Source organism: Schistocerca serialis, chromosome 1, assembly GCF_023864345.2.
Source record: "Schistocerca serialis cubense isolate TAMUIC-IGC-003099 chromosome 1, iqSchSeri2.2, whole genome shotgun sequence".
NCBI lineage: Eukaryota > Metazoa > Arthropoda > Insecta > Orthoptera > Acrididae > Schistocerca > Schistocerca serialis.
Genome location: NC_064638.1, coordinates 1,108,641,689 through 1,108,654,345, shown reverse-complemented (window position 1 = coordinate 1,108,654,345; position 12,657 = coordinate 1,108,641,689). Strand labels below are relative to the sequence as shown.

The 12,657-nt window shown below is 44.7% G+C and overlaps 1 protein-coding gene across 2 annotated transcripts in view; it reads right to left on the bottom strand.

Moving 5' to 3' along the window:
- The window catches only part of LOC126416635 (uncharacterized), a 350,735-nt gene that overhangs the window by 187,620 nt on the left and 150,458 nt on the right, over window positions 1-12,657 (bottom strand). The window contains exon 1 of one of the 2 annotated variants that reach the window (XM_050084425.1): window positions 10,277-10,749. The exons of the other annotated variant lie outside the window; for it this stretch is intronic. The gene's annotated coding sequence lies outside the window, so the exon portion shown is untranslated. Of the gene's footprint in view, window positions 1-10,276; window positions 10,750-12,657 lie in introns of those variants that run through there. 2 annotated transcript variants of the gene reach the window in all.

Sequence of the window (12,657 nt, the reverse complement as noted above, 5' to 3'; positions counted from 1 at the left end):
TTAGACGGTGTCGTTAACAAACAAAATGTACGCTTTTGGGCCACAGAAAACCCACAAGTGCTTCATAAACGACAACATTATGCTCCGAGGATTACAGCGTGGGCAGCAATTTCCAGTCACGGACTTATTGGACAAAATTTCCCCCCCCCCCCCCCAATCGTCCAGATCTCAATCCATGTGACTTTTTTCTTTGGGGGTACCTAAAGGAAAAAAAATTCCCGAAACGTCCACGTAATTTAATGGAGCTCAGAAGACTTACTCTTCAAGCTTGCCGTGAAATTACGGAAGACACCTGCCGTAGGGTAATCACTAACTTCAGTGTTCGTTTGAAGGAAGTTAGGTAAGGAAATGGTGTACATATTGAGCATGTGCTGATTAGAACAAATCTCCATGGACGGCTCTTCATTGTAGCATATGTTCCTTTCAGATTGTATTGACAAATTTTATATTCAAAAACAAAATGGTAACATTTCGTGCGCCGCCCTGTATCATAGGTTGGTTGGTTGATTGATTTGGGGAGGGGACCAAACAGCGAAGTAATCGTTCCCATCGAATTCGGGAAGGATGGAGAAAGAATTCGACCGTGCCCTTTGAACATCCCGACATTTGCCTGAAGTGATTTAGGGAAATCACGGAAAACCTGCATCAGAATGGCCGGATGCGGGTTTGAAACGTCGTCCTCCCGAATGGGAGCCGGTGTGCAACCACTGCGCCACCTTGCCCGGGCACATCATCGTAACATACCATTCAAGTAACTTATTCATCAGTAGTTTCTTTCAATCTCATCGCTCAAGTTTTTTCAGTTAAACAGCTGGTCCAATTCATTGAAGATATCTATAGAAAATAGTTCTCATGCATCTAATCATATTGGAAGAACTTTATTTTGGGTAATTTTGTAACTAAGTATTACATGGAAAGTCTGTATTTCTTCAACTTTTGACTTACAGTCATAACTTAATAGCATTTATGTCTCTTTTCTTGGTTTCTTCCCAAAGTTCTTCCAATTGTTCCCCCGATAGCTTGATATTAACCTCCTCCTCCTCCTCCTCAACGTCTTTGTCGTTATTAAAACAAATATCACATTCTAGATAACTAATGTGGGATACTTATTCTAAAATTCTCTCTTTTATTATTGTTTCAATCTGACTGGAGTCCTTCTTTTGAAAGCCATTATCTTTGTCTTTTTCGCAGATATAGAATAAGGTGTAGCATACTGCATTTTGGGAGGAAATGTACTTTTAACCGGGAATTCCGGGAAAAATCCGGGAATTTTTTTTCCTCGTCCACGTATACACCCTGAAATCTTGTTTATGGAAGACTTTGAGGAAACGGCAATTGATTTGGCACAACATAAACAGAGTCTTCTGGCGATGCGTACTTAACACTTTGTAGTGTGGTCCCATGGTGAAGAACTGTCACCTTTCATGCAACATCTGAATTCTATCCAAAAGAAGATCCAGTTTACGATGGAAATAGAAAAGAATGATGGCTTACCGTGTGTTTGGATGTCTTGGTTGCTAGGAGAGTGGATGGGTCCTTAGGGCATTCTGTCTACCGTTAGCCGACACATACGGACGTCTACTTGCAAGCGTCGAGCTGCCATCACCCATCACAAATTACCGGCGTCCTCAGAACGTTGGTGCGCCGGCCTCATGTTGTTTCTGATCGAGACAGCCTTACAAACGAGTTAGAACATTTACGAGACGTTCAATAATTAGTACAGCTCTATTCAGGAAGAAACGTGACTACCCATAACATCAAGAAGATAAGGAGCTCTCCAAGTCAGGGCGTTCTTTCCATTCGTCGGCAACCTAACGTCTAAAGTAGACAGGATCATAAGGAAACATCAAGTTAAACTGATCTTCCGGCCACCGGCAAAGATTAGTGCCCTTCTCTGTTCGGTAAAGGACGATCTGGGGGTATGGCAGGCCGTAATTTACAGAATTCCTTGCCAGAGAGGCAAAGTTTACATATATCGGACGATACACACAGAACATGAAAGATTTTTTTTCTATAAAGCCGAAACCGTCGACTATCAGTCCTTTTGCTTTCCCCTCCACTGCCTTTCCCACTCCTCCTCGCGTCTCCCCTGCTCCCCCCTTTTTTCTGTGTCCTCTCCCTCCATCGCCCCCCCTTTTGCTTTTCCTCTCCTCCCCCCTTTTTCCCCCTCTTCTGCCCTGCCCCCCCCCCCCCCCCCCCCCCCCGCAATCTGCCTTCGTGTCTACCTTGTAGCGCAATGTTTACATGAGTGTTCAGTGCTGTGCGTCCCCTTTTTAAATGTTGCGAACAGAAACCAGACTGCCGCCATCTTTTTAATTGTGCCTGTCTAATTACTGTGTGTTTTATTCAGCATCATCAACCCTTTGTTTTTATATTTTCACTTCCAAAACTTTTCGCCATGTTACAGTTTGAAACAGTCACCATTTTATCGCCTGTTTTTATTTTGTTATCTCTTCATTGTGTTTCTAACTCTTCTGTAGGCTGCAGAGCGGCACATTACGCTGCTGCCAGCCCCCCCCCCCCCCTCCCCCTGCGGGGGTGAATCGAAATTCAACAAAAAAAACTAGCAGTCTCTAGTGACGAACATCCACCTGAAGATTGCTGAACGGTTGCCAGCCAAAATATTGTGGAAAGAAGTCAAAATGATTCGTCTGCAATCCAGAAACATCAGAGTTTTTCCCCTTGTTTGCATAGGTATACTGTCTTTCGTGTGTGTTGAGGCCAAAGTGATAGACAATGTTACTCTGTTGCAGTGAAACGTGGACGCGATGGAAATTTCAGAACGGCAATAAAAGCTCATCATTGTGCAGCAACCACAGCATCCAAGGAAAATACATTTCTGAAAAGTGCAAGAGATTCCGCAATACAACGAGCATCTCTACCTGACGTCAGCTGTCAAGTGCCAGTTGACCCGGGACTACGCGCCGTGAACCATAATTAAAGGCAGTCAACGTTTCTCCTTTTTTTTTCATTTGGTACAGACATTGCATTAAATGCTTCCGTGTGCCTTAGGAAAAGTTAATGCGACAGATCAGAGAGAGAGAGAAAGTTTTGTTGGCACCGGAAAGAGGGCAACTGTATCACACGGTATTAATGGGCGTGCAGGCTTTTACAAAACTGAACTGAGCTCCAAATGTCTAACACATACAAAATAAAAAAGATGAAATCATGATGTGATGTGATGTGATTTTTTCCTTGTAGCATTGTTGTTGCAAAGAACAAAAGATGTAATCTGTGCGCCATTTGTTTCTTTTTGTGAGTGAATAAAATGTCGTGGCTGCTACTCGTTGAGTATCGGCGCCATCACCATGTGTGAACAATGCAGGTATCGCGATTTTAAACATAAATTTATAGAAATCTGAGATTGGAAGCAGCAAGGTACGAGGAAAGCAAAAGAGAAGCGCTCTAACTGAACAAAGTAACCATTAAGTAAAATGTGACAGTTTCATCAAATGACACAGATAGTATTCAGTACGCTGCATTGCATATGATATGATAGGCTTTGAGAAGATAGATGAAGATTTTCAAATAACTTCCGGGAATTCAGCCAGGTAACATCTTCAGCGACCGCCGATATTTCGGCGGGAGATCACCCCTCCATTTTCTAGGTGTTCTCCCGCCGAAATATCGGCGGTCGCTGAAAGTGTTACCTGGCTGAATTCCCGGAAGTTATTTGAAAGTTGTATACGCCAGGAGAAACTCGGGTCTCAAACGAAAATTATGAGAAAAAGATTGAAAACGCTAGCAATATCAAGAAAAATTGATCTGCAGAAACATCAAATTTCATCAGATATGATTGCAGGTGGCCCCGTAACTGAAAACAGACATAAAAATTTTCTAAGATTATACCTTAACACAATGGTTAATGACGATAGGAAGATTAGGGTTTTAATAAAAATGTCGTGACTAGGGCCTCCCATCGGGTAGACCGTTCGCCGGGTGCAAGTCTTTCAATTTGACGCCACTTCGGCGACTTGCTCGTCGATGGGGATGAAATAATGATGATTAGAACAACACAACACCCAGTCCCTGAGTGGAGAAAATCTCCGACCCAGCCGGGAATCGAACTCGGGCCCTTAGGATTGACATTCTGTCGCGCTGAGCACTTTTTTTTTTATTCGCTTTCGTTCGTTGCATCTGCTCGGGGCGGACGTCGTAAGACGTCCGTTTAAGTTCGCTGTTGATCGATTAACTCAGTTTTTTTTTTTTTTATTACGGACGGCTGCTAACCCTCTGACCAAACACGCTGAGATACCGTGCCGGTAGTTTTTTTAAGTTCAAATGTTCAAATGTGTGTGAAATCTACTAAGGTCATCAGTCCCTAAGCTTACACACTATTTAACATAAATTATCCTAAGGATAAACACATACACCCATGCCCGAGGGAGGACTCGAACCTCCGCCGGGACCAGCCGCACAGTCCATCACTGCAGCGCCTCAGACCGCTCGGCTAATCCCGCGCGGCACCACTCAGCTACCGGGAGCGGACTACGGTTTTAATGTCCCATCGACGTCAAAGTCATTAGTGATGGAGTACAAGCTCGGACTGCGTCAAGGATGGGGAAGGAAATCGATCGTGCCCTTTCAATGAAACCATCCCGGCATTTGCCTAGAGCAATCTAGGGTAATCATGGAAAAGGTAAATCTGGATGGCCGGAAGCAGATTTGGACAATCAATCCTCCCGAATGGCAATCAAGTGTGGTAATCACTGCACCACCTCACTAGGGTAGCGTAGTTGCTTTTAGTTCTATTTCTGAGCTTTGGAAGAAAATAAAGACTTATCTTTTTCTGTCTGCGTTCTTTACTCTTTTAAGACCATGATATAGTCACCTCAATGGGGAGGATAAGACCTAGAGGAACATCGCACCTAGTAAATTCATTACTGGAACATTTGTTTAATGTGCACAAACTATTTTTCGGCAAATAGAAAACATGAGTAAGTGATAGAAGCAAAGAACTTCACTTTGCGAGGGATTCGAGTGACTGTCGTTCTGCAGGGTCAACAGCCTATATAATATTTTCATCTGCTTTTTAAAAGATTACTTTTCCGCGGAAATCTGAATAAAATGGCACGTTACAGTATCAGGGAAACGCTAATAAAATCGTTATAAATGTACCATAAAATACCTGGTAAATACGTTCCGTGGACTAACGCTAAACAAAAGTATAGCTGCCATTTAAGGAATGCAGCACATTACGAGTACTTAGTCTAGAAATACAGGCGTCCTGCATTTGGTTTTGAGGTATGTACAAGTGAAAGTGGGCGCTTTTACATGGAACAGACGGAACATTACGACCACCTACCTAATAGCCGGTATGTCCATCCTTGGCACGGATAACATCGGCGACGCATCGTGACATGGAAGCAATGACGCCCTGGTAGGTTGCTAGAGGGAGTTGGCACCACAGGTGACCATACAATTCATCTAATTTCCGTAAACTACTGGGATGCCACGTTCAATGACATCCCAGAAGTGTTGGATCGAATTCAGATCTGGTGGGCTGGGAGGACAGCTCGTCACTTGGAACTCGCCACTGTGTTCCTCGAATCACTCCGTCACACTCCTGACCTTGTAACATGGGGCATTATCTTGTTGTAAAATCTCACTGCCATCGGGAAACATGATCGTTATGAAGGGCCGTTGTGGTGTGCAACCTGTATAGAAACGCCTTGGCCGTCATAGTGTTTTGCGTGAGCTCCATCGGACACGTAGATGCCCATGTGTATGTTCCACAGAACATAATGGAGCAGCCGCCAGCTTGTCTGTCCTGCAGTACAGGTGTCAAGAAGCCGTTCCTCTTGACCAAGACATATTCGCGCCCCCCAATCGACATGATGAAGGTATTGGGGTTCATCAGACCAATGCACTATCTGCCACTGTGCCGACGTCCAGTGCCGACGGTCACGAGTCCATTTCAGTCGTAGTTGTCGATATCGTGGTGTTAACATTGGCAAATTCATGGGTCCTCGGCTGCGGAGGCCCATCGTTAGGAGTGTTCGGTGCGCTGTGTGTTCAGACACATTTTTGCTCCGCCCAGCATTAAAGTCTGATGTTATTTCCGCCACTGTTCCCGCCTGTACTGTTTTAGTCTCATCTGTAAGGAGGAGCGGCCGCCCAACCCCAAGACATCTGGATGTGGTTGCAGCTTGGTTCACCTCATTTTGAAAACACTCATCACAGCCCTCTTCGAACACCCGACAAGTCGCGCAGTTTCCGAAATGCTCAGGCTTTGCCTCCGAGCCCTCACAATCTGTATTGTACACACGGACAGGACGCTCAGTGACACTACATGCACGACATGGTGTGTGTGTGTGTGTGTGTGTGTGTGTGTGTGTGTGTGTGTGTGTGTGAGAGAGAGAGAGAGAGAGAGAGAGAGTGTGTGAGAGAGAGAGAGAGAGAGAGAGAGAGAGAGAGAGAGAGAGAGACGAGCAGTCATTCCTCGCCATTTGACGCTAGTATCGCATGGGCGAGTTTACGTCAATAGGAGGTCGGTGATCACAACGTTCTGGCTTTCAGTGTAGATTTAAAAGACATTACAGTGACGTGACCGAAGTCATGGGATAGCGGTATGAACGTATACAAATGGCGGTAGTTTCGCGTACACAATGTATAAAAAGGAAATCCATTGACGGAGCGGCCACCTGTACTCAAGATTCTTCATGTTAAAAGGTGTCCGACATGATTACAGCCGGACGACGGGAATTAACAGAATCTGAACACGAAAAATGGTAGTTGGAACTACGCGCGTGGGACGTCCCATTTCGGAAATGGTTAGGGAATTCGATATTCAGGGGTCTATAGCATCGAGGGTGGGCCGAGAATATCAAATTTCAGGCATTACCTCTCACATCTCTCAAACCTTCTCTTAACGACTAAAAGCAGCCGCGTTAACTTAAAATTGTCAGTAGTAACATAAAAACAACACTGGATGAAATAACGGCAGAAAACAGTGTGGGACGTACGACGAAGTTATCCTTTACGACATTGCGGTGAAGTTTGGCGTTAAAGGGCCATGACAGCAGAAAACCGATGCGAGTGCCTCTGCGAACAGGACATCACCTGCAGCGCCTCTCCTGGGCTCGTGACTGTATAGATTGGACCCTAGACGACTGGAAAACCGTGTTCTGGTTAGACAGGTCCCAATTTCAGATAGAGAAAGCTGATGGTAGGGTTAGAATGTGGCGCAGAACCGATGAAGCCACAGACCAAGTTGTCAGTAAGGCACTGTGCAAACTGGTGGTGGCTTCATTATGGTGTTGGCTGGGTTCACATGGAATGGATTGGGTCCTCTGATCCAAGTGAACCCTCATTGACTAGACATGGTTATGTCTTGCTATTGAGAGACCATTTGAGCCATTCATTAAGATCACAATGCTTGGGTGGATAGCACGAACAACCGTCCTACAGTCCTGTCTGGCAATATGTCATTACCTTTCCTCGACAAACTGAAGCAATCGCTTCGTGGAAAGCGATTTGCAGATCCATAATGAGATTTTCACTCCGCAGTAGAGTGTGCGCTGATATGAAACTTCCTGGCAGATTAAAACTGTGTGCCCGACCGAGGATCGAACTCGGGACCTTTGCCTTTCGCGGGCAAGTGCCCTACCATCTGGTTTGGAAGGTAGGAGACGAGATACTGGCAGAAGTAAAGCTGTGGGGACCGGGCGTGACTCGTGCTTCGGTAGCTCAGATGGTAGAGCACTTGCCCGCGAAAGGCAAAGGTCCCGAGTTCGAGTCTCGGTCGGGCACACAGTTTTAATCTGCCAGGAAGTTTCAGATTTGAAGATGATGATTTCCTTCTGAAGACTGGTAAACAGTGGCTCAAAAGTGCCGGTATTTACTTCTACCGTGCAAGTATACAAGTGCCCACGGCGGCATAAGGCAGTTGAAAGAGATTATGTAAAAAAAAAATAACTTTTTGTCTCTGAGGAATGTACAACCAACCACATTGTAAAAATATCAAGGGTGTGGAAATAAATATATGTGGAAAATTTTTTTATGGATTCCTTTAGGAGTGACCTTCGTATTAGGTGATAGAGCCAAGGAGACGTTAGTCAGGTTGGTATTCCACCGCTGTCTGGGGCGTCTCCAGTCACGTATTCACTGGTCATCGGAGCTCAGTTTGAAACGAGACTCAAGACTGAAGACAATTCTACTCGAGTCAATGAGATTCCTGGCCGAAGACGTTTTCACCTCAAACAGGTGAGCAAAAAATGTTGAAGACCTACATGAAAACATATTTACCATTTCGGAAATACACTCCAAGACAAGCAAACGACGTACCACTAAGGAATGGGGGCGGAAATCAGTGGATGTACATATACAGACTAACAAATGATTACAATTTCAGAATAATTAGATGATTTATTCATTAGAAAGAGCTTCACAAGCTGAGCGCTGCTCCACCTGTGGCCCATATGTAAGCATTTATTCGGCTTGACATTGGTTGATGCAGTTACTCCAAGACCTCCTGGGAGCCAATTTACCTCCAACTGGTGCATTAGATCGTGATAATCCCGAAATTGTTGCAGGGCCGTGCCCATAATGCTCGAAGCGTTCTCAATTGGAAAGAGATCTGGCGACCTTGCTGGCTAAGGTAGCGTTTGAAATGCTCGAAAACAAACAGTGAAAACACGCCGTGTGAGTGCGGGCATTATCTTGCTGAAATGTAAGCCCATGATGGCTTGCCATCAAGGGAAACAAAACGGAGCGTAGAATATTGTCAATGTACCGCTGTTCTTTAAGGATGCCGTGGTCTGAAGGGGACCAGCTATGAAATGAAATGACACCCCAGATCATCACTCCTGTTTGTCTGGCTGCATGGCATGCGACGTTCAGTTTAGTATTCAATCGCTATCTGGGGCGTGTCCAGTCACGTCTTCGCTTGTCATCAGAGGTGAGTTAGAAGCGGGCCTCATCACCGAAGACAAAAAAAAATGGCTCTGAGCACTATGGGACTTAACTTCTGTGGTCATCAGTCCCCTAGAACTTAGAACTACTTAAACGTAACTAACCTAAGGACATCAACACATCTATGCCCGAGTCAGGATTCGAACCTGCGACCATAGCAGCAGCGCGGTTCCGGACTGAAGCGCCTAGTACCGCTCGGCCACAGCAGCCGGCAATAATTCATTCAATTTTTCCGGAATTGTGATCATTTGTTTTTTTGTACATGTACGAGGGTCACTCCAAAAGAAATGCACATTTTTTTTTTAAAAAAAATCTTTTATTCCACATGTTTGAAAGTTTTACAGTGTGTAGATACATCCTTTAGGAACAACATTTTCATTTCTCCACATAATTTCCATACCTCTCAAGTGCCTTACGCCATCTTGGAACCAGCGCCTGTATACCCGCACGGTAAAATTCTGGACCAGCCTGGTGGAGCCACTGTTTGGCAGCGTGCACAAGGGAGTCATCATCTTCAAACCTTGTTCCACGAAGAGGGTCTTTCAGTTTCCCAAAATAGAAGATAGTTACATGGAGCCAGGTCAGGTCTGTAAGGCGGGTGTTTCAGTGTTGTCCACCCGAGTTTTGTGATCGCTTCCATGGTTTTTTGACTGACATGTGGCCATGCATTGTCGTGCAACACCAAAAAATCCTGCTTTTGCCGATGTAGTCGAACACGACTCAGTCGAGCTTGAAGTTTCTTCAGTGTCTTCACATATGCGTCTGTCAGCAGGCACCAATTCGTTAACTCTCTGCAAATTGTCTGGAGTGTGTGCAGTACGAGGCCTGCCGCTGCGAGGACAATCCTCAATATTGCCGCGCCCACTTTCATTACGTAACCTGGTTGCCCACCGACTAACTGTACTGCGATCGACAGCAGCATCTCCATACATCTTTTTCAACCTCTTGCGGGTGGTTCTCAATGTCTCGTTTTTACAGCACAGGAATTCTATGACAGCACGTTGCTTCTGACGAACGTCTAGTGTAGCAGCCATCTTGAAGACATGCTGTGACGGCGCCATTCACGGGAACAGGTTGAACTAAGTTTGAAAACAAGCGGGAAGGATGTTCTTACACACTGTAAAACTTTCACACATGCTGAATGAAAACTATTTTTACAAACATAGTGTGCATTTATTTTGGAGTGCCCCTCGTAATTTGACTCCCGAACAAGAAAGGTTTGATGATGCCTCTGCTACATTAGAGATGCTATTTTGAACTCCCAAGCTTCAACAGATACGGAGCTACGCCTAGAAATGTCTGAAAAAGGTGGAAAATGCTGTATAAAAGTACCCTGTATTGCGATATTGCCAAACTCTCTTACCTCTAGGCGGTCTTGTACGCTGCGACACACAGCAATAAATACAGCGAGCTTGCTTCTCGCCGTCACTTTCTGCACTGCGCGGAACAGCTGGTGGCGTCGATTGAGCCACCTCTGAACCACTTCTTTTGTCGGCAGCTGGGCAGTGCTCGGTTCGCCTCTGGGTCTAATTGTAAGTGGCCGTCCTTCGCGGTCGTCGCCGCACTGACACCGTTACGCCCGGGAGCGATAACTACTGGCGAAACGTCAATTACGGTCACGCTGCCTGCAGATACAGCTTCGGGCAGGGTCAACTGTCACGGCTATTAGGCTTCAGTGAAGTACAGCTGAATCTGTGGAACACCACAAGTGCGCAAAAGTATTTCGAGTGGTCCTTTGTGAACATTTTAGCTAAATGTTCCATCATCTTTCGGGCGTGCACTCGGGACAGCGACAGTTCTTCTTGCGATATTTCGGCTAAAAACCTCCCAGCCATCTTCAAGGTGAGTCGGAGACTGAGTTCACAGCGTTTGCGCGTGCCTATTTATACGGAGAGTCACGTGATACAAAGATGCTGAGGATTGAAAGCGCATGCGTCAAAGATATCAAAGTCGCCACTACTGCGTTAGTCATAGATAAGATGTATATAGCAAAGATAAACATATAAGCGCAGAGTGCAAACAAAATAGTTCTGCTGCGAATCCGCAGTGCTTGTAAATAAATAATTAATCTTTAAAAGTGTTAACATCTGTCGGAAGTGAAGATGCAGAAATTCTTTCCGAACGAAGGTGTGAAATAAGCGGTTTCCAAGCATTGTCAAGATGAAATCCTTCGTCACGGTTTAGCAGGTTGTCGGCTAGTTGTATTTCTACAGCTTCCTTAACAACTGAGTCCCAGAAAGATGAAGCAGTAGTTAAAATCTTAACATCGCATTTCTACTGGCCATGCCATGGATTATAAAGATGTTAAGATTTTAACTACTGCTTCATCTTTCTGGGACTCAGTTGTTAAGGAAGCTGTAGAAATACAACTAGCCGACAACCTGCTAAACCGTGACGAAGGATTTCATCTTGACAATGCTTGGAAACCGCTTATTTCACACCTTCGTTCGGAAAGAATTTCTGCATCTTCACTTCCGACAGATGTTACCACTTTTAAAGATTAATTATTTATTTACAAGCACTGTGGATTCGCAGCAGCACTACTTTGTTTGCACTCTGCGCTTATATGTTTATCTTTGCTATATACATCTTACCAATGACTAGCGCAGTAGTGACGACTTTGATATCATTGACGCATGCGCTTTCAATCCTCAGCATCTTTGTATCAAGTGACTATCCGTATAAATAGGCACGCGCAAATGCTATGAACTCAAGTCTCCGACTCGCCTTGAATATGGCTGGGAGGTTTCTAGCCGAAATATCGCAAGAAGAATTGTCGCTGTCCCGAGTGCACGCCCGAAAGATGATGGAACATTATGTCCGCCGGGAAAACTTCAAGAATCACATTTTAGCAACACTCTGCGCGCCAAAATCTCGCGATTAGTAGACATATAACAGTGAGAACGGTTCTCAAACAGAATACACTGTCTCAAACATGCATTAACTTCAACATTTAAGAAATGTATCTTTCGTTTTCTTTCTCACATACTATGAGGGACTTTCAATAAGTAAAGCAAAACATTTCTTTACTCGGTCAATTTCGATTGAAAAAATGCGGAATTTGTTAGACATCACGGAATATTCCAGCTTGCCACTACCCTTTCATTAAGTTCCGACAGGTGGCGGCGCTATACATACCCTGTACTGAAATGCAGGAGGATCTGCAACGAATTGACGCATGGTGCAGGGAATGGCAATAGAATCCCAATGTAGACAATTGTAATTTGCTGCGAATACAAAGAAAGAAAGATCCTTTATCATTTAGCTACAATGTAGCAGGTCAGCAACTGGAAGCAGTTAAGTCCATAAATTATCTGGGAGTAGGCATTAGGAGTGATTTAAAAGGGAATGACCATATAAAATTAATCGTCGGTAAAGCAGATGCCAGACTAAGAATCATTGGAAGAATCCTAAGCAATGCAATCCGAAGAAAAAAAAAGAGGAAGTAGGTTACAGTACACTTGTTCGCCCACTGCTTGAATACTGCTCACCAGTGTGGGATCCGTACCAGATAGGGTTGAAGGAAGAGATAGAGAAGATCCAATGGAGAGCAGCGCGCTTCGTTACAGGATCATTTAGTAATCGCGAAAGCGTTACGGAGATGATAAATGAACTCCAGTGGAAGACTGTGCAAGGAGACGCTCAGTAGCTCGGTACGGGATTTTGTTGAAGTTTCGAGAACATACCTTCACCGAAGAGTCAAGCAGTATATTGCTCCTTCCTACGTATATCTCGCGAAGAGAC